The sequence below is a fragment of the Aythya ferina genome, assembly GCF_964211825.1.
Source record: "Aythya ferina genome assembly, chromosome: 4".
In the NCBI taxonomy this organism is placed as follows: Eukaryota; Metazoa; Chordata; class Aves; order Anseriformes; family Anatidae; genus Aythya; species Aythya ferina.
This window is the reverse complement of record NC_140300.1, coordinates 36954600-36981688: the sequence shown is the minus strand read 5'-3', so window position 1 is coordinate 36981688 and position 27089 is coordinate 36954600. Positions and strand designations below refer to the sequence as shown.

The 27089-nt window shown below is 36.9% G+C and overlaps 1 long non-coding RNA gene across 1 annotated transcript in view; it reads right to left on the bottom strand.

Annotated features, from left to right (window-relative positions):
* The window catches only part of LOC311436267, a 134826-nt gene that overhangs the window by 72590 nt on the left and 35147 nt on the right, over nucleotides 1-27089 (bottom strand). The window contains exons 2-3 of the long non-coding RNA XR_014692709.1: nucleotides 5640-5714; nucleotides 4095-4158 (exon numbers count right to left, since the gene is read on the bottom strand). This is a non-coding gene — a long non-coding RNA (uncharacterized lncRNA). The remainder of the gene's footprint in view (nucleotides 1-4094; nucleotides 4159-5639; nucleotides 5715-27089) is intronic.

Sequence of the window (27089 nt, the reverse complement as noted above, 5' to 3'; positions counted from 1 at the left end):
ATAAAATAAAAATAAAGAGGTGTAATACTCTACAGTTTATGGATTTTGAGAGGAAACTGGAAATACTGCTTAAATGAGGCTTTAAACATATTAGAAAAAAAGTGGGAGAGAAATTTTGGCTGATGCACAAAATAAAAATTTCCTGAGAGTGGGACAAACTGTGCTTTATTTTTGTCTACCAAGATAAAAACTGAAAACATCATCATTTAATTTGTTAAAAACAAAGCACCAGGAAATATTCATTCTAAATATACCAAGGCACTCTTGGAGTGGACAAGGTTGAACTGAATGACATAATACATATTTTCTGATTCTAATTTTTTTGATTATGAAAATATTGCATTTAAAATGGAAATGCAGTACCATTGGCATGTACAGAGCTTAATAATTTACTATCAGCTTTTATGCTGCCTCAACAACTCAGTATATCATTTCATTAGTACATTCAGATCCTGGCAGAGACTAACCAGCAGAAAGAAAAAAAAAAAAAGCACAGTTCTTCAAGAACATAATAGCTATTTACAGCCAGAAGACATAAGCAAAGAGCAATAAAGTATAGCAGGTTCTGCTTGTAAGGCAGAACTCAGATTTGAGAAGGGGAGGAGGAAGAAAGATGCACACCATGGCTTAAGGAAAAAATAAAGCAGTTTTAGATGTTACATGACAAACTCAGATGATATTAATTGATTCAGGTCTGCTATCTTTGCAATGTTGGCTTTGACTACATAAATGTAATAGAAAACTGCATATGCAGTCTGCAGACTCTAATTTGCAGTCATTTAAACCCATCTAGTGCTAATGTCTGTATCACTGAGGGAGATCACATACATACAACTCAATATCTCACACAGGAAAAAAAAAGTTGAGAGAAAGAAAGAAAAGAATGGAACAGAGGATTTAGGAGGAGAAAAAAAAAAAAAAAAAAAAAAAAAAAAAGAAGACTTCTCTTTTCTTGAATCAACCCATAAAAACAAACAAACAAACAAACAAAAAACAACAATGGCATACTTAGTACAGAGAGCTGGAAGCCTTTTTAAGGTGCCTACTAGCGCTACCTAAATACAAGGGAACACGGGTACTACTTAATGTACCATACCTTGAATATTACCAAAAACACACTTAGTAACAGCAGTACAAACCATTAAAACTCTTTCATGGAAACATCCTGACAACAGGTTAATGAAAGACAAAGGCTGGATACAGCTACACAAAAGCTACTATCTGATAGCTAATACCTGATAGCTACCTAATATCTGATAGAAATACCGTGGTATTTCCATTAAAATACACAAAAAGGGAAAAATATTTCTTAAATAACATACTAGTACTAGTATGTACCTGTGACAAGGCTCACTAGGCTCTGAGCGTGCTTTAGCTCTGTTTTCACATATATGAAACTGTAAAACATCTTCAACTATGGTCCTCATTAAACTCCTTATGGAAAGGAGTTGAGCACTGTCAGCTCCATGTTTACTTCTTAACCAGGCCATTTTGACAGCCTGGGGGGAAATTTTCTGCTTCATTCTCCCCTGCCATTAACCAGGCCAGGGAGTAGTTTAATCTAAACATTTGTTAGAGATGACTAATCATGCTGCCTGGGTCTCATCTGTCCAGACATGACTACACCATGAAAAAAGGAAGGAATACAGATCTATGAGGGGAATCCTCAGTGTCTAATTCAGAACATCTTTGTATTATCCAAGTTGCGTAAAAGGACTAGGGTCTGCAAGCCACAGCACATTTCATATTCCTTACCTCTTTAACAATCTTTTTTAATCATAGAATTCTATGTTTAAATCTGTACACTTGGATTTTTTTAATGTAGATCTCCAAAATATGCATGACAGGTAGTTAGGCATTTGCTATCAAAAATGAAAATAAACAAACAAACAAAACCATGAGAAGTACAACTGTCTAAGTGACAAATAACAAAAGACTAGGTTGGTGGCATTCCCTCTCACTGAGGCGTTCATATAGCTTCCCTGCAGGAAGTACTGAATCCCTAAAACTGACAAATCATTTGCATTTAAAACACACATTCCCTTATATTCAGCAGACTTTCCACATAAAGAAGTACAAATTACATAAAGATATCCAACATATTTTGACACTTCTCTTTATAGAGAGTAACTACAAAAAACTTTAACAGAAGCCAAACACTTCCATTGTCCTAAAAATTGTTAAGGAACATCACTGATCGCCTGTGTTTGTATGCTTTCACTGTAAAACCACAGCACTTTTTGACTATCTATTCTCATTCAGTACAGTGGACAGAGTTTATTATCCCATCTTTCAAAAATAAATGGTGTCAATGAAGTGAAACAATGACAGATTGTCAAATACCTATTTCGTCTACATAAATTATACATCCCCCTCTGCCACCTGTAAAGGCAGTGCTGTACCTTCCTGAAAGCATGCATGTGACACTATTTTTCAGGAATAAAGCACGTGCATGCTTTATACCCCAGCAGTCGACTAACTAAAGAGGCATCCTCTGGTGCCTCTCTGCTCTTGCATTCAAGAGAGCCTTCCTGCAAGTTCTTTTTCTACCCTTTCTAACCTCATTCCCCTTTGCACACAGACACACATTACATTAGAGACCAGAGGGCAAGGACTAAACCCCTAAGTATGCATTGAATTAACTCATTTTAAATTTAGAGACGCATGGACATACTAAACTATATAAGACTTGGTCTCAGGGGCAACATTTTGTACTGCCACTGTGTTCTATTTTCACTGTAGTACATCTCTAAATGGAAAGCCAGTAATTTTGCTTAGTTCTAACCTGATATCATAAACTTTAAATTAAATGGAAATATTTAAAGTAGGACTCAGAAGAATAGAATAAATTTTTAAGAAGTGCATGAGATGAGCCTATCCTGAGATAGGTATTATTATGTAATTGAACATCTATCAGGGCATTTGACAGACTAAAACTTTTTAACAATCTTTTAAAGTCAGGGTTATACTTTACTTACAGTTAAGTGTATTCAGCTGTAAGGCATGGAAAGTTTGAATAGCACTCCATCAAATAAGAGAAGGTGGTGATTTTAAATAGTCCTATATGATCATAATGCATATATATGTATATACACGCACATTTAGCAAACACACATATATAAACTACACACACACACATGCACTTTTAAAAGCTGAGTTTTTCTCTGGAGTTCCATAGCCACCAGATTTCCATAACTGTAAGCAGTCCTCTGCAAACCAGATAGGAGAAAACCCTCTAACCCTCTGCCTCATTTGGAAGTTTTAAGCCTGCTAGGCTGCAGTTTCAAAACTGCTCTACCAGACAAAAGCAAGCTTAAAAACTGGTGATTATAATGTCACAGCTGTGGCAACACTCAAGTTAGGGCTGAGATGGTGTTTCCATTCCTGCTATAACTTTGTCAGAAAATAACAATTAGTGCTGAAACTTCTCATGCTTGATCTCACTACAAATGTTTGCATTGATAGATTTTGGTTTGTTTGTTTTAACGAAGAGTGAGTATTTGAAGGGGTGGAAAATAAGAAAAAACTGTAGGCTGCATATACAGCTTTTATTCTATAAAGACTGATATCCCATTTTTTTAAGCCTTAATAATGTCAAATTAATTGTGGGCCACGTTCTGCTTTCATTGTTAATCCTACTGTGCTTCGTTGACTGAGCAGAATTTAGACTTTTAATTTTAAAACTGGAAAGTGCCTTCAGCACTTAAATACTATATAGCGTGACATTGCGCAGTTTCTTTTTTCTGCTCACATCTGCCTCATTAGCCTTCAGAGACCTTCCCAAATCCTAAATCCATATTCAGTCTGGAGTGAGTATATGAACTGAGAGTTAGCTGGAGTATTTTGAATGACTGAACTGAATTTTGAGGGTATAAAAAGATTACTTTCCTCTTCCAAGGATTCTCAGTTAGTCTAATCCCAAGTGTTTAGATCGGGTGAGAGCTGCCTCACATTTGTATGATGCAGCCCACAAGTTCAAGTTCCTCTCATAGAAGGGTTATATACTAATGATATCTACGAAGCAATCCCATTGACTTCAGGATCCGTACTGCCCATCCTGCAGTAATAGCCTCCACTCAATATTAAGTACTTACGCAGATGAAATGGAAAAATTTCAGCATATCCACCCATCACCATAACATTGCATAATTGGTAAACCTAGTGGCAATACAATGAGAAGTAAAAATCATATGAGAATTTCTCCCAAAGAAAGCTTTTGCAAAGCATCATACTAAGTGCACAAATTTACTTAAGTAAACAAATTTACTTAAGTGCACAAATTTAATTTAATTTTCAAATACTAATATTTGCCACAATTTTTATTTTTAATGTCATTCAAAAAATGATACATCAACACACATCAATCACCAAAAGTAATGAATTCTCAGCTCACGAGAATTTTATAGAGCTTCACTTTATGACTTACTACTTCACTTAATGTTATCTACTTGCCATACAAGTATAATATTAATAGCTTCTAATTATACATACTATAATATCTATGATTTTAAATATCACTACAATGTTATCTCCCCTGTAATTTGCATCAGGTTCACTGATTTATGGACTCCTGACCCATGAAACTACAGAAAAGTATTCAGGGACATCTGTTACCATGCACACATTTCAGAACAAGCAGGGAAGGACTATACTCTGCAATGTTACAGTGACTACCATACACGAAGGAAACACAGCATCCTGTTTGCACAGAAGTGTTCATAATCTATTAGGTGTTCAGTAGTTAAAATTCAGAGCTATTTGTACTGCTGTATAAATAAAAAAAGCAACCAGCAGAGTTATTCTTTAATTAATCTTTTAAATATAACTTCAGTTTATGTACATATATATATATTAATATTTATGCATTCATGTGGTATAGTTGTAAAATAAAGTCCTTCATTGCAGTACATACACTCAGGGGGATGAATATACAGTTGTACTGGGAGAAATTAACTGTGAATTTCTTGACTTGTGTATAATAAAATATCAATTTAAATGTTAGTTTAATATTCATATATTTGATTCTGTAATTGTTTTAATTGAGAGAGACCAATTAGTGAGGAAGAAGTGCCTATTAGCCCACAATAAAAATAATACATAGAAGTACTTCACTTTGTAAAGATGTCTCTGTTGACTTTTATTGAAATTTCCACTTAGGGAAACTGCTGTTGTTTTTAACCTGCCTTTTTAAAGCCTTTTCTGTTTTTAACCAAAGAACTTGTCATTAATTATACCCTAAAATTGGGGGAACTTTCAGAGCTCTACAATTTAAATTATGTCTTCGTAAGTAGATACAAAAATAAAAAGAAATTATTATTGATATTTTTACGTGTAAATGATCTTCTGCTAAATTCTTCATTGCTATTTCTCTTAACCTCTGTTAACTTACAGAGCAGGCTATTAAGACATAGCAAGCATTTAGAGTCCACAAGGAGGTATTATTATATGAAGAAACACTTTAAGAAACTTTTTGAGTATTTTTGTTTCCCACATAGCTTTCCTTGGGAGGAGAGAAAGAAACAAAAGCAAAACTTGTCCTTAAAATTTATTCTCAGTTTTAAATAAAAATATTTGTAACAAATAAAATGTATATTAAAACAAAATGTAAAATGTTACGTTCAATGCATTTATGGACTTACCCAAACACTTCCTGCCCTTTGAACTCTTGTAATGTTTCTACTGCCAACAATTCAGCAAGTCAAAAAGAATCTATCCTACAGGAAAAATAGAAATGAAAAACACTATCATCATTTTGAGAAAATAAGAATTATTGATAGCACAAATTAAGACCAAGTAGAATCATACTACTAAATCCCTAGGGCATAAGGATGAATACTGACTGCTGTAATCTTTGCCAGTGTCTTCCTCCTAAAAAAGGATTTTCTATAATGCATTATTTGGATTTTTTAAGGGATACCTTGAGATTTAGGTGATGGGGAAAGAAAGGGTAAATGTGTACAGGACTACCATTCTAGCAAATACTTCCATCACATGGGTATGTATGTAAGCACATGCACACACACACACAAATAGAATCTTGAGGAAGGCCATCCGAGAGCCAAAAAGGCCATTGTACTAAGCTAATTTCAGATGACTGTAAAACGTCATGACTTGCTAATTAGCGATGCTGTAAACAGATTTATCTGTGACAAGCTAACTTAATAAATCCCACTTCACAGCATGGGATGAGATCTTGGAAGAGACAGCAGAGCAGACTACAGAATGCTCTGTGTCATGTTTAAGTAAAATTATTTTACTATTAAATGCAAGCATTTAATGCTTTTAAAGAACAAGTATCTTTTCTTATAACATAGCTCTAGCACACCATTGGCACCTAGTAGTACCATCATGATTGATTTTGTATCTTAAAGTGATCACTGCATTAAAATTTTATATGGAGAATAAAAGGAAGACAGGTTTTATAAAGGTTCTTTTAAGTTGCCTTGGGTTGTTTTCTTGGTTAAAATATGTTTACATGTAGGGCTTTATTCAACAAAACCATGTATACTTCTGAAATATGATAGTCACTGTACACTGATGGTATTGAGTAAATGGATACACTGAAAAGACATCTTAAAGAACACTAGTAGAATGAGAGTAGAACGCTTCTCAACTTGAAAATGCAATGAAGAGAAGGATGACTTGATAATGGGATAATGATACACAATGCATTAAAGTCTGTTTAATTGAAGGTTTGCCATGACCAGTGAATAACATTCTTTGTAAACGTCTTGAGAAAAAAATAATACCCTGCTAAAAGTAGAAAATGATCAAAAGGAAGAAAATTGTAAAGGAATGAAAATTAGTAGACTTTACATACTAAAATATAATGGTAGTTCTATGAGACAAGAATGGCAGACTAATTTTCCAAATTAGACTGGTTAGTTAATTGTACACTTGAATATGCCAAACATTTTTGAATAATATTAAAAACAATCACAAGTTTGATGGAGAATAAAAATCATCTAAGAATTATACTAGCTTAAAAACACACATGTGAAACAAAGATGAAAAAAGCAGACTAGCAGATAGCTTTACTAAGTATACAAGTAATCATCTGGTTCAAATCTGAGTGCAGGTTTGCAAAAATATTTTTTATTCAAGAGTTGTTGGTATCTCATGTTAGAATTTCATCTATAAGAACTGGAAAAGAAGAAGAGAACCTTCTTACGACATTGAGCAATGAGAAATATTATCAAATTGGAAAAATAGTGATTTTTAACATATATGCTACACACAAAATACGACACTAAAAATGGAATCACACAAATACCTTCCTCTGAACTTGACTGGGATCATTTAACAATGTAGTATTGTCTACATGATGATATACACACACAACATATGATCACACAGCAAAATGTGCCGTTTTTGGTTTTGCTGTGACATGCTGCCAGAGAAACAAATTATTTTATTTCTTATAGAATAGTATTTGGAAATGCTAAAAAGAAAGCTATATTTGAAGTACATTGTTAAAGACTAACATGTACATAGAAATGACTGATTTTTAACCATTTCTTTATTAAAGTAAGTCAGGACTGGGATCTGGTAATCACTGCAGAGGAACAAATGATGATTTTTCTACAGTGTCTTATAGTACTCAGGAAACTGTACTTCAAAACAACTGATGGGGCAGGGCACAGTTTTGAAAAGGCACAGTTCCAAGAACAACCATGGATTTGACTGGGAATAGGTAGGATGATTGGCTAACCAGATCAGGACATGATACGAAACATTAAAAATAACCAGGCAGGAAACCAAACACATTTTAAGAGAGAGAATCTATGTGTCTGTTTGTATGTAGAGAAGATAAGTGAAGGATGACAGACAAAGAGTGGCTGAGGGAGCTGGAAAAGAGAAGGCTCAGGGGCGACCTTATCACACTCTACAGGTACCTTAAAGGAAGCTGTAGCAAGGTGGGGGTTGGCCTATTCTCCCACGTCCCTGGTGACAGGACGAGGGGGAATGGGCTAAAGTTGTGCTAGGGGAGGTTTAGGTTGGATATTAGGAAAAACTTCTTTACTGAAATGTTTGTTAGACATTGGAATGGGCTGCACAGAGAAGTAGTTCAGTCACCATCCCTGGAGGTCCTTAAATGGCGTCTAGATTTAGCGCTTAGTGATATGGTTTAGTGGAGGACTGGTTAGTGTTAGGTCAGAGCTTGGACTAGGTGATCTTAGAGGTCTCTTCCAACCTAGATGATTCTGTGATTCAAATCTGACAAAATAGTAAACTTCTCTAAATTTTCTGTTTAGTTTTAGAACTTCACTTTAAAACTTCAAAACACCAGAAGGGTACATCCTGCAAAACCGCCAGAGAGAGAACGGCATTAAAAGAAAGTTATCAACATGAATGCAATCAGCTTTTGGAAATCTCTTTTTCACAAGGTATAACCAAGGCCAAGTGGTTAAAAGGATTAAAAATAATAAGGCAAATGCACATAAATAATGAAGGAATCCAGAATTACAACAGCAACTTAATTCATAAGTGTTTATTTCAAAACTACAGGGAATCCTTCATCTTCTAAAATAATGTTGTGTTGGCCACTGTCTGAAAGAGACCTCTTTAGACATAATGTTATTTTCACATGAACAGCAAAATAATACCATTTCTCCCAGTCAGATGCTGAAGCAATGGCACCATTAAAGAAAAAAATTACTACTGAGTACACATTGCTGTGCTGCAGTACAAGATCCAGTAGTTGGGCAACTACTGAAGAACAGCCAGGTTTCATCCTCTACAGACGTACAAAGCTATCTATAAACTTTTTACGTACTGTTGGCAATTGACATTGTTACAGCACCTGGATCACAAGCTATGGTGGTTTTTCTCAGGTGGGGAGCCAAGTTCTACCACAATCACTCTCTCACTCCCCCTCCTCAAAGGAAAAAAGAGGGGGGAGGGGGAGAAAATACTATGGAAAGGGCTCAAGGGTTGAGATAAGGACAGGGAGATAGCTCAACAATTACCATGACAGGCAAAACAAATTCAGCATAGGGAGATTAACAAAATTACCTATTGCCACCAAGCCAGAGAAGGGAGAAACAAAGAAGACAAACTAAAAACACCTTCCCCTCTTCCACCTCCTCCCTCTGAGCAGCACAGGGGAGTGGGGAAATGGAGGCTGTAGTCAGTCCCTAACGCTTCACCTCCTTCAAGATCACTCTCTACCCCTGCTTCATGTGGGGTCCATCCTACGGGATGCTGTCTTTCCTGAACTGATCTTGTGTGGGCTTCCTACAGGCAGCAGCAGCTCTTCAAGAACTGCTCCAACACGGCTCCATATCACGGGGTTGATCCTCCAGGAGCAAACTGCTCCAGCACAGGTCCCCCACAGGCAGCCACAGGCAGCAGCTCCCCCCAGACTCCCTGCTCCTGCGTGGGCTTCTCTCCATGGGCTGCAGCTCAGGCCCAGGGCCTGCTCCTGCAGGGGCTCTCCATAGGCTGCAGCCCCCCTCCAGGCCACAGCCACCTGCTCCACCATGGGCTCCTCCACAGACTGCAGCATGGAGATCTGTGCCACGGGCTGCAGGGGGACAGCCTGCTCCACCAGGGGCCTCTCCACAGGCCACAGGGGAACTGCTGCTACATCCCTGGAGCACCTCCTGCACTGACCTTGGGGGCTGCGGGGCTGGTTCTTACTCCTCACTCTCCTAGCTGCTGTTGCTCAGCACTCAGCATTTTTGTTTTGTTTTGTTTTGTTTTTGTTTTGTTTTGTTTTTCCTCCCTTTCCTCAATCTGCTCTCAGAGAAGCAGAAACAATGTCGCTTATTGGCTTGGCTCTCACCAGCAGTGGATCCTTTTGGAGCCAGGTGAAACTGGCCCTTACTGGCATTCGTCAGCTCCTGGATTCTTCTCACAGAAGCCACCAGTGCAGCCCCCTGATACCAAAACCTTCCCATGTAAGCTAACTACAACAGCCTACAACCAGACTGCTGTTGAGGCTTAGATTTGATTTTAGTTTCCAGAACTGTAAGTAGGAAAGATACATTCTCCCATCTGAGAGGATCAGTCTGATGCAGCACATGAGAACAACAATAAAAGAAACACATTTGGTAATTGTTCTGAACCTTGTAACCTTTACTCAGCTTTGGATGTGGTTCTGTTGCATCTAGCCAAAACATTTTTCAGGATCAGGATAGTAAGATGATCAAAGCAGTCGTGCTATTATCCCAGAAACCCAAACTGCAGCAGAATGGCCAGTTCATGTTCACTCAAGGATCGTCAAGCTATTTCCCCTTCCCCTTTAAAATTTGCAGACCTTTCAAATAGTTCCAAGTAGCAGGTTAGGTTGGATTTGGCAACAACTGATAGAACAGTATGACCTTTATATCAGTTAATCATCTGCTTTCAAAATGTATGTTTTGTATTGATAGTTAGAGTTAAGAGTTTCCAAATTGGGTATCTAAAACTATGCTCTGAAGGTTGAGATTTTCAAAAGCACAAGTCTGTTTTAGGTATCTGAATAAAATGTACTAAGAAAACCTGTATCACGACTCTCCACAAAATGCATTCCAATACAAAGAAAAACAAAACATACTAAGGTAAATTACAAAACGGCAGAGGATTGTACTGTTTATAAAGAGTTTTATTCAAGCTACTTACTCATGTAATCAAAATTTATCTAACACCTACTATAGGCTAGTTTTGGAATGTGCTAAAGCTGTTTTTGGAAAAGTGCAGAAAAAAATTATGCCTCGGAAGGCATAATTCAGAGCATTCCTTTTCCAGTTAGAAGTCTAATTTTGTTTTTAGTTCAAGTATCTTGAAGAATACAATGCAAGATAGTTGAGATTAATAAGACATTAATAGTATGTAAATTTATTGCAAAGTGCATACAGTTCTTGCATGCCCTAATAAAACTGGTTAAATAGCAAACTAGAATAACATGACTTATGATTGCTGTTTGTCTAATTGGCTACATACAGAATGGAAGTACTTCAGGAGAGAAAAAGGCAGATATAAAGTACCTATTAATTAATCCAGCATCAGTTAAAGACAAGTTCCCATACAGTGTATTATTTATTAGCATGTTGACTAGCCAAGATCGTAGGTATTTCAACTGTTCAGTTTCAAAGCACTTCCACTATGGGGAGCTTCCTGGCTAATATATGACATCATTGCAAAGATTTTTCTCATCACATTATAAGACAGCTGTACATTATTGCAGTATATATTCTTGGTGATTATATTCTTTCAGTTCCATCACTCTCCTTACTGCCTTTAATTATTATCTATCATAAATCATCTTACAAAGCTGAGTGAGGGTAGAGGGGAACAGTTTGAGAATGTTTCACATTCTTAAAACCACATTTTACTCTACATTCATACAGTGAAAAAAATCAGATAAATTAGCTTAGGAGGCCATCTATTGTGTTTCATGGATATAACTGATTCTTCAGGGACTTACAGATCCAAAAATTAAAACAATAACAAGACAGATTGAATAAATATAGAGACACTTTAAATTGAGTTAAGTTCAGGAATTCGAACTGATAGGACAAATTTTCTTGTAATATGTTTTGTCTGGAAAAAAAAATAGTCCTTGCTAGCACTTTTGGGAAGACATTAAATGCAAAAGACCATAAAAAATATGGTTTACTTGGGCTTTTCTTAAAAACACAAAAAAATAAAAATAAAAAAAATGATCCTCTAAACATGTTTTACTAAGAAAGGCAGGAAATAGACTAAGAAATTGTCTATTCTACAAACAACAACTTTTCTCAGGATGTATGATAACATAAAACAATCATTCATCTTTCCTTAGCAGAAACCCATCACTATCCATGTAACACAGTTAACTATTAAAAGCTGAAATGAATTCAACCCAAACATTCTGCACAGAGTTCCAAACTAAATAAAAGTTACAGAAAAATGTCAGAAAGCAGCATGAACTACCATCTACACTAATCAGTTCAGGATTTTCTGCCCAGTAGTATAGAGCCTCCTCAGCAATGAACTGACTTACCCTCATCACCAAGACCCAGCCTCAAAGCTGAATGCACTAAGATTCCAAGATTTCATCTAGCTGTCAAGAACATTTCTAATTTCTAAGAACCCATTGTACTTGATGAAATGAGCAGACATTCAAATTTGATGGCCAAACAGTAAATCAATGGAAATATATACACACACAAAAAAATAATAATAATAAATCAAGAGACTCAGGTGCATGTTTAGCTTTCATTGGTTCACATTTTTCAACCTCAAACTATGGAAATCAGGAATTATTTTATTAATGAGTGTCCACTGTAAGAACACAGAAGTTATGATACACCTCAGTTAACTTTAATCACCTAGGAGCAGCAAGCAACTGAAGTTAGAGTTGTCCTCCTTGTAATTAACAGAGAAAGAGACCCCCCCCAGAGAGGATAAGTCACCTCTCCTTGCTTTCAGTTAGTAGCTTAGCAGAAGAAAAGTCAAATTCTGGATGTGTTTCCAAGCAATTCAAGGACTTAAAAGTATTACTTGGCTTATTATGAAGAACAAGGAACTCGTACAAAATCTGGGCCCAAGATCAGCTGTTACTGAGTAAACCCACCTTCATCCTTCAATACCTGCAAATACAATCTGATACAAGACACCTACAAGACAGAAGATGTGTGACAGCTGTTCATAGCTGAGGTAATTCATCAGGAAGTTGAGCTCCTTTTGGTAGAGCTCCTACCAAAAACATATTGATGGGAAACTTTATTTGCCTTGCTAGATCTCATTTCTGAAGAACTACAAGGAATGACATTCCCTGGTAATTTTTAACATCTTCAAGCAATCAAGTGGGCTGATCAGAAACATTATGTATCTCTGTTCCAAGTGTAAGACACATCTCATAGATATCTCTAGCACATACTGCTAAAACTAAAACAACCATGCAACCAGAACAACAACAAAATCCCAATTGCTAAAATAACACTGCACACTTGCTCCCCTAGGATGAAAGAAAAGAAAGAAGAGTTGACCATACAAATTGATGCACAAATGAAAGATACTCTGATACAATAAGGACAAGTGAAATAAAAAAAAAAAAAAAGTTAATCTTCGTATCGCTTTAATCTCTCTCTTGCAGTATCTTTCAGAAATATCACTCTTCCCCATCAGAAATATAAATTACATTAATGGATAAACTATCCACTGTATAGTATATCGATTGTATGAGCCTGCTACAGTAAAAACATAAAACATGATACTAAAACATGATACAGGCACTGGCTCTAGAGATTCCCACAGTTATTGCACAACATATTTGAATACTTCAATGTGAAAAAAATTAACATCTTAATAACTAATTTTAGCCAAGGAAGAAAACATGTAATCTGCTAGACTACAGGAACAGAGAAAGGATAATCTAATTCTTCCCCTGCCCCCAAAAAACAACCAAACAAAAACCCAAACACATTAATAAAAACAAAACCAGCCTCAGACAGAAAACAGAGATTATATGTATGATGGAAATTAGTGCATAGTGAACTAAACCAGAAGGTAGAACAGCATTTTGAGAAGCAGATCTTTTCCAAGCACAGATGTGCTACTCTATACCCCAAAGCATTGAAAACTGAGAACGGAAGAAGTTGTTTTCTAGCTGCTAGCTGTGCTTCCCCTGATCCGATTGCCTTCTTGTCTAACACAGTCTGCATCTCAGCAGAGAGCTTCTAGCTACTGCCAACCTCAAGTGCCCTTCATGAATCTCTTTTCTTTCCCTCCAAGAATTCTGTCTCACATGTTCGTTCTCATGGCAAGAGGTGACTGAAAAGCTTAAGCCCAGAAATGGTACTATAAAAAGCTTTGTGTTTTTGTTCCCCTCCCTCACTGCCCTGCTCCTCCCCTCATCTTCCCATCCCATTGCCAAAGTCAGCATTCAGCAAGCATAAACACCAATAGTTTATTGGTGGGTGACAGAATAACAGATCTTCAGATGAATTTATTCTTCAACAAGACCACACAAGATCAGATATTTACTTCTGGGACTAAACAGGAAAACAACAGAGTAATAACAGCATTTTCTTGGAGTAGGTTTTATCTATCCTTTTAAACATGGTGTCATTCACACAAAACCTTTAGGCTTTACAACATATATGTAGAATGCTTATTGAGCTTTATTTGTAGATTTGCTTGGCTTGGGTTCTCTTACCCTCACAAAGTGCTATTCTTGACATAGAAAAAAAAAAAAAAAAAAAAGGATATAATTACGATGCTTAGCTCAAAATAATGTACTGGGATTGAAAAATATATCCATGTATATACTAAACGCATTTTTCTTTTCAAACTTTTTTGTACTAGTATATATTTAGTTATAAAGTATAGTCTTAACTTTTATTTTATCCCCATATTCCTCCTTTCTATTTTAAAGCAAAAATAGGTGAAGAACTTGGAAAAATGCAGCAGAAAAACATTTACTCATAATAACTTTCTGCCGAAGTAATTTACATTAACACTGAATCCTTAAGTACTTGACGGTACTCTCTCGAAGAGCTATGCTGCCATCTATTGGTAATGAAAATACACTATCAATATTATTTGAGAGCTTGGGAAAGCTAATGCTCTATTAAAAACAACTTTCCTGCATTTATAGATCGCTCATGAAAACAACAGTTCTTTCCTTTCCCTTTGCTGCTAAATACATAATGGCTAAGTAATTTGTATGGAATCATCTGTACAATGTATGAATGCTGAACGTTTCACAATGTTTAACACTTGAATGAAGATCACTCAACTTCTGTACACTTATATACATATAGTCAAACCATAATTTTTCTTATAGATTTGATCATGTCAAAATACATTCAGCACTGATCACAGTAATCAACCAAATATATGCACATGAGGCTAAGCATTTGACTTAAAAAAAAAAAAAAAAAAAAAAAAAAAGGCAACATAAGTCATCCCAATTTGTTCATGCTGACCAAGAAAACTCTGTAACGGGGGATCTCCAAACTAATTCACCCTTCCATGATACTATGCAGTATTTTAGCAATCATCACCATGAATTCTGTGAACTGCACTGAATTCCTGACTCTGGCTGCCATATTCTTTATGCTAAAAGCAATTATCTGCTGCAGTAAAAGTTATTTTAAATGAGTAATTGTTTCAAAAAAGGAACTCAAGAGTGTTATTTCTTTTATTTCTTATATAGCAGACCCTGTTTGCTGTGTGCCTTCACTTTGGTGTTTTTGTTGCTGTTTGGTTGGTTTCTTTTGTTGGTGGTGGTGCTTTATGTTTTTCTATTTTTTGAATCACCACAACACACACACTTTCAGGGAACAAGAACAGCAGCTGGCAGCAGAGATCCCAGAACACTTAGACATTATGAAAACTACATGCTCAAAATACCAATATTTTTTTTTCTATCACCAATAGGTTCTTTAAAACTTATTTTAGGAGACAAAATAAACATCATCTGTTATCTCTGAGAAACTGAAAAGCCTGATCCTTATAGTCACCTTTGCTAAAGATGAAATTTGGAAAATACTTTCAACATAAAAGTGTTTATTTTTTTTAATAATATATTTTGTTGGGATGTGACCAAGAATATTATACATCATTCAGCATAATTACACACTGAATACTGAACTTTAAAAATGTATTGTTCTACTTTAGTTAGACTTCCATTTGGAAAAATATTTGAATCTTCATTTTGTTTTCTCTGTGACATACACGACAAGAAGTTAATCCTTGATACACTGGAGGCTGTAATAATTTTCAGCTGGTGACAATCCTCCTCCACTACAACTCATAGCTGCTCAAGTGTAGCGCACTTTCTGCTGTAGTGTGTTCTGATGCTAGTGCATCCATGAAGGCAACCATTAGCCTAAGCAGAAAACAGTGAAACTTGTTACTTGAAGTTATTAGTGTGTGGTGGGGGTGAACTGCACTGGCCCTGTGCTGACAAAAAACCCTGGCTGCATCTACTCTTCTCTGTGCCTCATCTGGCATCTACTCTCTTCTCCCTCCCATACACCAATTCTAAAATATGTAGATGTATTTTTTGTCAAAAATCTCACTATTTCACACAGGTGCTAATTGCTACTTACTTCAAGCCCGTGTGCAAAGGCTAAATTCCTTGAACTCAGATCCATCCCAGCCAAAGACATTCCATGCTCTGAGAGGCTGAACTGTCAGTGCAGTGGAAGAAGGGGTGCTGGGGAAGCCTGGAAGAAGGGAAGGGGGTGAAGACTTCTCCAAAATAACAAACACAGTAGAAAATGCATTCCAGGATCCCCATGTAAGAAGATTATGTGTATTTGTTTGTACTCTCACTATAACTGTTAGCCAATGTCATATACAGGCATACCAATTATTTCACTGATTGAGACCCAGTCAGCTACTTTGTGCCCAGCTGGTTTTAATAAGATCATGAAAGACTGGATATTATCACTTAAAGAAGGAAAAGGAGCATACAATCACACACACAAAATGTAAGACTGTTTAATGAGATTTTGGTAAAATAAGGTACTTTCTCAACCTAGGAGGCAAGGGTTCTTTAAAACCATTTTTTACCCTTTGAATGTGTGCACTGCAATTTATTATTACAAAGCAAGATAGGGGAATCTTATTTGATACACTTCATTGTATTTTATATTAAAATTCAGGAATTCTAAGCCTTTTTAATGCATAGAAATGCAAAAGAATTTACATCTTCTACTTTAGTAATCAGCCATGTTATTGTCTGTTACCCTTAGCTGAGTCTAATGTCAGAAGTAATACCCTTATCAATGAATCATGGGGGACCAAACCAGCATTTTTTACTCATGCAAAACTACCATTGAATCCAATGTCTAGAAATTACTGTACACGTAATACACAAAATTAAACTGTGATCTAAGATTTCTGCCAAAATTAAGCCCAAGAAGCATACTTACTTTTTAAAAATACATTATTACAATCTCACGATTTTTAAATACATTTAAGATATTAAAATCCTTTGTTACCAACGTTAAGGGGATCTTTGCTTGAATCAGACTGGTCTCTGTTTTCATTCTAACTTTTTAATCCCATTTAAGTACTTTCTTCAATGAGCTTTCTATTCTGAGACTCTTCTTTTATAAAATACTAATTGATACCGCAAAACTATTTGGCACAAGATAACATCATTTCTTCAGGGAAATTCACCTTAAAAGTGAATAAGAACTGCAGGTCAGAACTGAAGGATATCAGTATAGTAGTGCCTGCAAAATATAAACTGACTTTCTGTATTATAACTGATTCTAGAAATCAATATTAACTATCTATCAATATATATATATAAAGATAAAATCTTTGCCAGCAATAAAAAAATATTAAAAAAATAAGACATGCTGGGAACAGATGCAACAAAGAGGTACAAAACATACATAAATTGCCAAAATAAACAGAAATTAGAAGGCCAAGACACAGGTCCCATCTCACACAAGATGAAATATTGGTCACTGTTAGTAATATCAGCATGCTTCTTTTTTTTAGGGACGTCAAATGATGTTTTATTCCCCAAAAAAACTTTTAAGAGAACAGATCAAATGGACATATTTTCAAAGCAATATATGTGGAGGATTAAGGGAGGCCACGGAGCTTTGAAAATGTTCCTAACTCACAGATTCTATTTCTGATCCACTATTTTATTTTCTTCTTTCCCCTGAGCCTTTCTTCTCCCTGTCACACCAACTCCTTCTTTATTTGGATTCTCTTCCTTTATATTTTCTCCCCACCACCAACAATTTGGAGTTACTTGTCTCCCTGTTGCCTCTTTTTCCTTTCTGTTTAATCTACCTATTGGCTGCCATGCTGTACTTCCCAAATTATCTGTGTTATTCGGCATTTGAAAGCATTTCCAGATTAATGTTTCAAGCAGAAGGGCCCAGCAGCTGGAGGCAAAAGGAAATCCCCCTGAGAAGGTCAAATAGTTCAAAATTAGTTTATTTCTAGTGACTTCCACATACTCTGCTTCAGCTTACTGTCACATTGCAAGGAGCTGGTGTATGCTCCAGGCACCATTACGATAATAGAACACAACAGAGATTATTATTATTTATTTTGTTTTACCACTGTGGTGAAAAGGCTACATCTCAATGCTATTTTGGCAACTCTTTAAAGCAAGAAGCATGAATTCCTACCAGTAGTTATCCTTCAGTTTTGTTGGCTATCTCATTAGGACTAGGGCTTTTATTTTTTCTTTATTTTATTATTATTTTTTCTTCTCTCCAATGCATGCATGTTATGTGGATGTTGATTCAAATTGCTTAGTTTTTTTCTACGGTTAATTATCACTCTTAGCTGCCAAATGTGAAGAAGAAATCATCAGAAGTAGAATCTCAATACTACTTCATAAATATATGTGTATTAAGTCCTGAAGGTCACATCTAAACTACGTGGCAGGATGCAAGGCATCCATGGTCCTTCAGTCCAGGAAGATGTTTTCTCTTCCTCAGGAGAGTTGCTAATTCCCTCTGAACTTCAAAAATTTTGATTTCTTTCCAGCAGAAACTGACTGAGAGGGTGAGTGATCAGGATGAGAGAGGATTTCAATCAAGCACCAATCTATATTTTCAAAAGACCATAATTCAAACTAGTTTCAGTGGAAAACAGGCTCTACACAAGCCTTTGGTGAACTACCATCCAAATATTGCAGCAGGTTAGTTATCCATAAATAAGTAGGTAAAGCTTATACCTTCAAGCTTTAATGGGAGTTTTAACTCAAATGTTTCATAGCACTTTTTTTTTTTTTTTTTTTTTTTTTTTTTTTTTTTTTTTTACCATCAGCTAGGCTACCCAGTAATGTTACTAAATGCATTTTTCCACTTCCCACATCAGGCAAAGTATATTATGATTAAACTACACAATTAATTTATTATTTTGTTAACATTTTACCTCAAAATCAGGGTTCTTAATCCACTTTCCCCCTGCCCCCCAACCCTCAAAAAAAAAAAATAAATAAATAAATAAATAAAAGGAATGGATGAGCTATTGCATTTCACAGGGCCTTCACGGGGTTTAAATACACTGGCCACTGAGGGCTTTTTAAAGCCTTGGTGGGTGGGAATGGAGAATTACCTACCATGATGTTATTAAGTTCCCATGCTTCTTCCATGACTCTTAAAATTTAACATGCCAATGCTTTCTATTTTAAGCTAAAGACCACATCACAGCACATATTTTTTCAGTATCATATTTTAACTGGTGAGAATAATCTCTAGGCTGATCGGTTCTTTCTTTTTCCCCAGAGAGACTACAACTAAACAAAGGTACAATTTTTATTTTAGTCTGAGCATGTCCACTGACAGTTTCAGTTTCTTCTACTTTCTCAAGCAAAAGCAAGTCCAGTTACTAATTACCTTTAATAGAAAAGATGAACCTACACCAGATCTGCAAGGGCAGAGGAACTACATCCCCCTGGACCTTCCTTTTCCTCTCCATTATTACTCTCAGTGTACTAGGAATAGATAAAGGTTTGATAAACAGTTTTGATATGCTCTATTATTGACATGGAACTGGACCAAGAACACAGGACCACTTCTGGGAACACCACCAATGTGATCTTGCTTTCAATTAGGATTCAGCAATGGTTCCATTTAAAATAATGGCAAAGAACCAAACTGATATACTTTATCCCATCTCTAGACTGGGCAGACAGCATCAGTCCCCATGTTTTTTATCTGACTCTAGGCCTTCTGCCTTTTTTTAGAGCAATTTATTTTATTATTATTTTTTTTTCCTTAAATTTTATTCCCCCTTTCTTGCATTCCTCTGCTTTAAGATAATGCCAGAGTGATGATGTGAAATACCATTCACCTTAGCTGAGAACCTCTGGTAAGGTATATTTTTTAAATAAACAGGCTGGTAAGGGAGCAGGTTCTGTAAAATACTAACTTCATGTTTCCTTATAGGATGGACTGCAATTTGCAAACCACATTTTAATTTTTATCTATGTTGAACAGTGTATATATTTGCAGTCATCACACATCAGACAGATACAGAGTGACAAGCAAACAGGTTAGACAGCATTAGATTAACATTGTGTAAATAATTCATTCTTAAAATTGGTTCTTGATCAACTCAGCAGCTTCATTTGATCTTCTCAGGGAACTGAACAAAACAGAAAAGTAGTTTCAACATTAAGTTGACTTAAACATTTTTGAAGTTGTAATCTTTTCAAAGAAAATTTCTTTAAGTGAAAAAATAATGCCATGCATCATCTCATATACTTCACAATATTTATACTTTCAGGAAAAAAGAATTGCGTTGCATATGAACCTGAAAGACAAATACTCATTTAACTCAAAACTTTTGTTTTAGTGAATTATTCAAAACAAACAAACAAAACAAACAAACAAACAAAAACAAAAAAAAACTAGGTTACTCAGTTCCTCCTGAAAAGTTCACAAATGCATAAGCTAAAACTTAAGAGCTGAGAGGCTATGGGATGTAAAGAATTGCAAAATCTTAACTACAGCACAAGATCAGGAGCTATTTCTATAGCATTGGTTATGATTTTCAACCTGTTTTATTTATGTATTTAATTAATAATAATTGAGATTATAGCAGTATATTTGACTGCAGATCATATATCAAGAGTTCATCCAATACATCTCTGCAAACAGCAATAGTATTTGCATACCATAAAAACTATTACTTATTGATACAATTGTATGCAAAATATTACATTACTTAAATAGCAATATTTATAAATTAATTCTGAAGTTCATTTTATTCACAAGAATATTTTCCAAAATACACTTACAGAATCTTCTCACCACGAAGGCATATAAATATATAAAATAAACCATAATAACTTGTTTTAAATACTCTGTTTTATAGCACACATGGTAAAATAGACTTTCTAAACCAAGCACGGTTTATTATACATCCGGTAAAAAAGAATGCAGGCCATACTCTAGCAAGGCTTATGTATAAACAAAGGAGTAGAAAGGTAATTTTATCTCTGAATAAAATATTACTGGGATAAACACTGATATATCATATCCCCTTCTGATGTTCACTTTTTGAAAAGAAATTGAAAAATTAAAGATGGCGTTAAAATAAAAATAAAAAAAGAAGGAACCTTAAGAATTATTCAATGATTGGACAAAACATCTCAAAGTGAGAGAGTGAAATAACTCAATCTGTTTATCTTATCAAAAAGAAGACTAAGTAGCTACTCTATTCCAGTGTGTAAGTACATTCACAGGGAGAAAGTATTGGGTGCTGAAGTACTCTTCAAATCTAGCAGAGAAAGGCCAAGCATTAAGAAAGGGCTTGACATTAAATCCAGACAAATTCAAATTAAGAATAAGTCATAAATATTTAACAGTGATGGTGATTAACCACTGGTACTACTGAAGCCATTTTCCTTCTCTCAGTAGTTTCAGGTTAAACCTGGGTGCCTTTTTGAAAATATGCTTTAAATAGAGAAGTCACTGGTCTCCAAATGAGGCTATATGGGGGAAGTTGCACAGGCTACAGAACAGGAGGAGACAAACTAGATTTTCTTGCCTTATGTTCTGTAAATCATACTGGCCTTTATCCTAAGATCTCCCTATAGGTGATAATACAGACTTCAAAAGCTACTTTTGTGAATGTATTAATGAAGTAAGAAGCAGTTTTCTTCCAGGGAACTCTCTGTTGAGAGAACTGAATATGTTCCCATTTCTGCTATAGGACTCTGTGAAAGCCTTTCTCCACTAGCCAACACATACAGGGCTTTGTCCACAGCCTAACTACACTCTTTCAAACAAAACATAAAATAGACATTACCTGTACAACAAGCCAGGTCAATAGCTTATGCCAACACAAGGGTGAGCTCACCTTTATGACATTCACTTGAATTCACAGGGGGTTAAACAACAAAGGGGGATTAAAAAAAAAAAAAAAAGGAGCAGAATTCTCCCCCAAATTCTCCCCCGGTACAATTTAAGATCATCTTGATATACACATTTCTACATTTTGTAATTAAAAACAGTTTTAAAACACATTTTCAAAGAGATGTCAGTGACATCAAGAACTAGAGCATTAAATACAAGACAGACTTTTACCAGTGTCAATCTTTTTTTAAAGAAAAAAAACTTTAAAGGGGACCAATGTGAGAAAAGCAGACTCACATGCAATTACTTCATTCCTTACCCTTCCACATGACCTATCAAACCACAAGAGGAGCAACTAGAGGAGTCACGTGTGTGTGCACTTGTTCAGAAGGCTACTTGGTCACCATTATTGCATAAAAGCAGTAGAACCTCTTTTAAAAGATTTACAAGACTGCCAGTGCAGTGAGAGTAGCAATGTATTATGGCCAAAATCTTTTAAAATTGAACTTCTACAGGGGTTTCAGCCATCATTAGATTTAACACAGTCCAAAGATAAACAAACAAAACCAAAATGAGTCGCCTCATTGCCAATACCTGATGGCAACTAACTCTCTCCATTCAGCAAAACATGATCTGTCAGGATTCACATTTCTTTTTTTTTTTAAAAAAAATGAGAAGACAACAACATAGGAATTTCCCATTCCCGATCATCTGCTTTCTCTGTTGGATAAAAGGTTGAGAAAGGAGGTTAGCAAACAACCTGTGTTTGTATTTCCTGGCATTCTCCAAAACAAATACACATATACTTAAGGCTGTAGTGATGGGCCCTATGTCACTAGAAAAATAAGCATTGTCAGTGTGCCTGAAACAAATCCAGACTAACTATTGCACCTCTCCAGTAGTACATGCTCGTTTTGATTATGATAGTTCACCCTGTATAACAAATCTGTTTATATATATCTTATATATAAGATATATAAACATATCGATATGATATATAGATATATAAGATATATATATATCGTATCTAAGATACATCTTAGATAATGAGATATATGTAAATATAAATAAATAAATATATGTATATAAAAGATATATATATCTCCTGCTAATACCATTTCTTGGGACAAGAAATGACAGGAAGGCTTGTAAGGCTCACACATGTCGTTTACTGTCAACTGGGCTAGATATTTGGTACCTCATACTTGTTTCCACATTGAGCAGTGGGTTTGTGCTACTGTGCTTCAAGGTCATGGATCAAAGATTGTCCAGAGTAGATTCCTTCCTGTAGCATACTTCAACTCCCCTCTGACCTACCTAGGTTTTCTTCTCATAAAAGGCTAAGCATATGGGCTGGGATCTTGTCCTAAGACTGAAGTCAGGCAGCAGCCAGAGTCTAACTCACCTGTCAAAATTTTTTTCTGAGCCTAGCATTCCAGACTGAGCTTTATAAAATAGGCATGTTGCTGTGAGTTGACCCCAGCCAGTAGCTAAGCATCACACTCATTTTCCCCTCAGCAGGACAGAGGAGAGAATAGGAAGAGCAAAAGCAACAAAACCCATGGGCTGAGATAAACAGTTTAAGTGAAGAAAAATGGAAAAAAAAAAAAAATAGGGATGGAAAGACAATCATTCACAACCTCCCACCATCATAACAATGCCCTGTGGCAGTCTGAGCAATGGCAGTCTGACCAAAAAAAACTCCCCCGGTTTTTATTGCTGAGCATGACTTTATACAGTATACAATATCCCTTAGGTCAACCTGGGCCAGCTGCCTAGGGTTACATCCCCTCCCGGCTTCTTGCCTGCTCCCGGATTACATGCTGAGGGAGCTGGGCAGAACAAGAAAAAGGCTTGATGCTGTGGAAGTACTCAGCAGCAGCCAAAACACTGGTGTGTTATCAACACACTTTCAGTCACAAAGCTGAAACACACCACATGGCTGCTATGAAGAAAATGAACTCCATCTCAGCCAGACCCAGAGCACGCAGGTGCATTTAGTCTTCAGCAGATAAGAGCTGGAATGACCACCTCAGCTCTTAAGGTCTCGCCATGAGACTCAACTGAAAACAAGAACTAGGCCAGAACAATAAAAAAAAAGTTACAAAATAAAAATAACAACAGGAATTATTTATATATCCAGGAGAAAATATTTTTCTTGACCTTCCCAGTAGCAAATCACTCAAGACTTGCTCTGCAATAGCTTTGAAATGAAAGAAGGTGTGGGAGGGAAGATGAAAGTAACTGAAATTCCACACATTTTTCATCACTGTCATTTCTACACACAGTCACTCTATCAGCAATCCCTTGTTCTCTCTCATACAAAACAGACTGCCAAAGTTTACTTTCCTTCAAACTCTTTCATGGCCACATATGGCAGGTTATGACATAAAAACGCAGGGTGAAAACGTATTGTTCATCAGATCTGGAACCATTAGCATTATTATACCATAAATAAGAATAAAGAGTCTCTAGAGAGGACAGAAACTCCTTTTTTGTTTGTGGTATGTCTCTTTCACAGATGAAGGAAGGGCTTCACTTCTTCTGGCTGACAATTGTGTTCCTTTTTCATGAGCATTAAAATTCACTTCAAAGTTTGAATAAGGATTACTGACCCTTCTACACTGATAAAAATAACAAAATGTCAGTCAGACACCAGTTTATTCACACAGGTACAGAAAACTTTTTTTTCTTCCTAACCACACTGCACAGTTTTATTCTTTAAGCTAATCAGAATTCAACAGAACAGAAATCAAATGTCATTCTGCTACACTAACATCCATCAACCACAATGATTACATCTACATCAATCATTTGATATAATAGGCGTAAAGTCATTATAATAGAACGTTGTCAAAAGATCTGGAATTGGTCTACTATTTAGTATTCCATCATATAGTAACTACAAGATGATTTCAAAGGCAGCAGTGCCTCCTTTGAAACTAAGACAGCTTACTTCAGCATTTTCCTGGCAGCAGACCGTTATATTCAATGACAGCATTCTCTATGAAGAAGCAACATTACCAATTTGAGTTTTATAAAAGGGGGGCATTACATTTCCTGTTCTAGCAGTTTTTAAACTAAACCTGACAATTAAACAATTACATCACTTTTGCATACACAACATGCAACATACTAAAAAGCACCTTATCTTGCAACAGAAATATTGGTTATATCACATATGTGGAGAGAATTCAAGTAGATTTATTCCAGTGTCCCCTTTTCTTTGCAAGACCCATTGACTTCGTCTCCTCCAGCATCTGATCACAGAATCTTCTAGGTTGAAAGAGACCTCAAGATCATTGAGTCCAACCTCTGACCTAACACTAACAAGTCCTCCACTAAACCACATTGCTAAGCTCTACATCTAAAAGTCTTTTCAAGATCTCCAGGGATGGTGACTCCACCACTTCCCTGGGCAGCCCATTCCAATGCCTCACAACCCTCTCAGTAAAGAAGTTCTTCCTAACATCCAACCTAAAACTCCCCTGGCGCAACTTTAGTCCGTTCCCCCTTGTCCTGTCACCAGGCACATGGGAGAACAGACCAACCCCTACCTCGCTACAGCCTCCTTTAACGTACTTATAAAGAGCGATAAGGTCGCCCCTGAGCCTCCTTTTCTCCAAGATGAACAAACCCAGCTCCCTCAGCCGCTCCTCGTAGGACTTGTTCTCCAGGCCCCTCACCAGCTTCGTCGCCCTTCTCTGGACTTGCTCGAGCACCTCCATGTCCTTCTTGTAGCGAGGGGCCCAAAACTGAACACACTACTTGAGGTGCGGCCTCACCAGAGCCGAGTACAGGGGGACAATCACCTCCCTAGACCTGCTGGCCACACTGCTTCTTATGCAAGCCAGGATGCTGTTGGCCTTCTTGGCCACCTGAGCACACTGCTGGCTCATATTCAGCCGACTATCCACCAATATTCCCAGGTCCTTCTCCGCCTGGCAGCTTTCCAACCATTCCTTTCCCAGCCTGTAGCTCTGCTTGGGGTTATTGCACCCCAGGTGCAGGACCCGGCACTTGGCCTTGTTGAACTTCATATAGTTGACCTCAGCCTATCCAGATCCTCCTGCAGAGCCTTTCTGCCCTCGAACAGATCGACACACACACATAACTTGGTGTCATCTGTGAACTTACTGAGGGTGCACTCGATCCCCTCATCCAGATCATCGATAAACATATTAAAGAGAACCAGCCCCAGTACCAAGCCCTGGGGAATGCCACTAGTGACTGGCCTCCAGCTAGATTTGACTCCATTCACCACCACAACTCTTTGGGCCTGGCTATCCAGCCAGTTTCTAACCCAATGAAATGTACGCCAGTCCAAGCCATGAGCAGTTTCTTGAGGAGAATGCTGTGGGAAATGGTGTCAAAAGCCTTACTGAAGTCAAGGTAGACCACATCCACAGCCTTTCCCTCATCCACCAAGAGCGTCACTTTGTCATAGAAGGAGATCAGGTTCGTCAAGCAGGACCTGCCTTTCATAAACCAATGCTGACTGGGCCTGATCGCCTGCTTGCCCTGCAAGTGCTGCGTGATGACACTCAAGATAATCTGCTCCATGAGTTTCCCTGACACTGAGGTCAAACTGGCAGGCCTGTAGTTTCCCGGGTCTGCCCTCCAGCCCTTATTGTAGATGGGTGTCATGTTTGCTAGCCACCAGTCGACTGGGACCTCCCCCGATAGCCAGGACTATTGATAAATGATGGTGACCAGCTTGGCCAGCTCCTCTGCCAGTTCTCTCTGTATCCTTGGGTGGATCCCATCTGGCCCCATCAACTTGCATACATCCACGAAATGTTGTGTAAAATCTCACTACTTCATTCCCAAGTACCGGTTTTCTGAAAAGGGTAGTGCTACCTGAAGGTTTCATACATGAAAACTGTGTAATAGTATTTCAAAATGTGAAGTTCACATATGGCATCAGAACACATCTTCTCAGCTTACAAGTCAGGGCAGTATTACACTTTGTGGTGCTAAAAGATAACTAAAAATTCCCCATACCAAATATGCATATTGCATCCAGGGCTGTGGATAGTCAGTCTGGAGTAAAGAGAAGAATGTCCAAGCAGTGCAGAAAGCATGCCCTTTCTGAACAAAATGGAGAATGTCAGAAAGGGAGTAAGGCACTGGCACTTTAATCAGTTCTGTTGAGGCCACACCTCAAGTAGTGTGTTCAGTTTTGGGCCCCTCGCTACAAGAAGGACATGGAGGTGCTCGAGCAAGTCCAGAGAAGGGCGATGAAGCTGGTGAGGGGCCTGGAGAACAAGTCCTACGAGGAGCAGCTGAGGGAGTAATTAAGTGATGCACAATGCAATTGCTCAC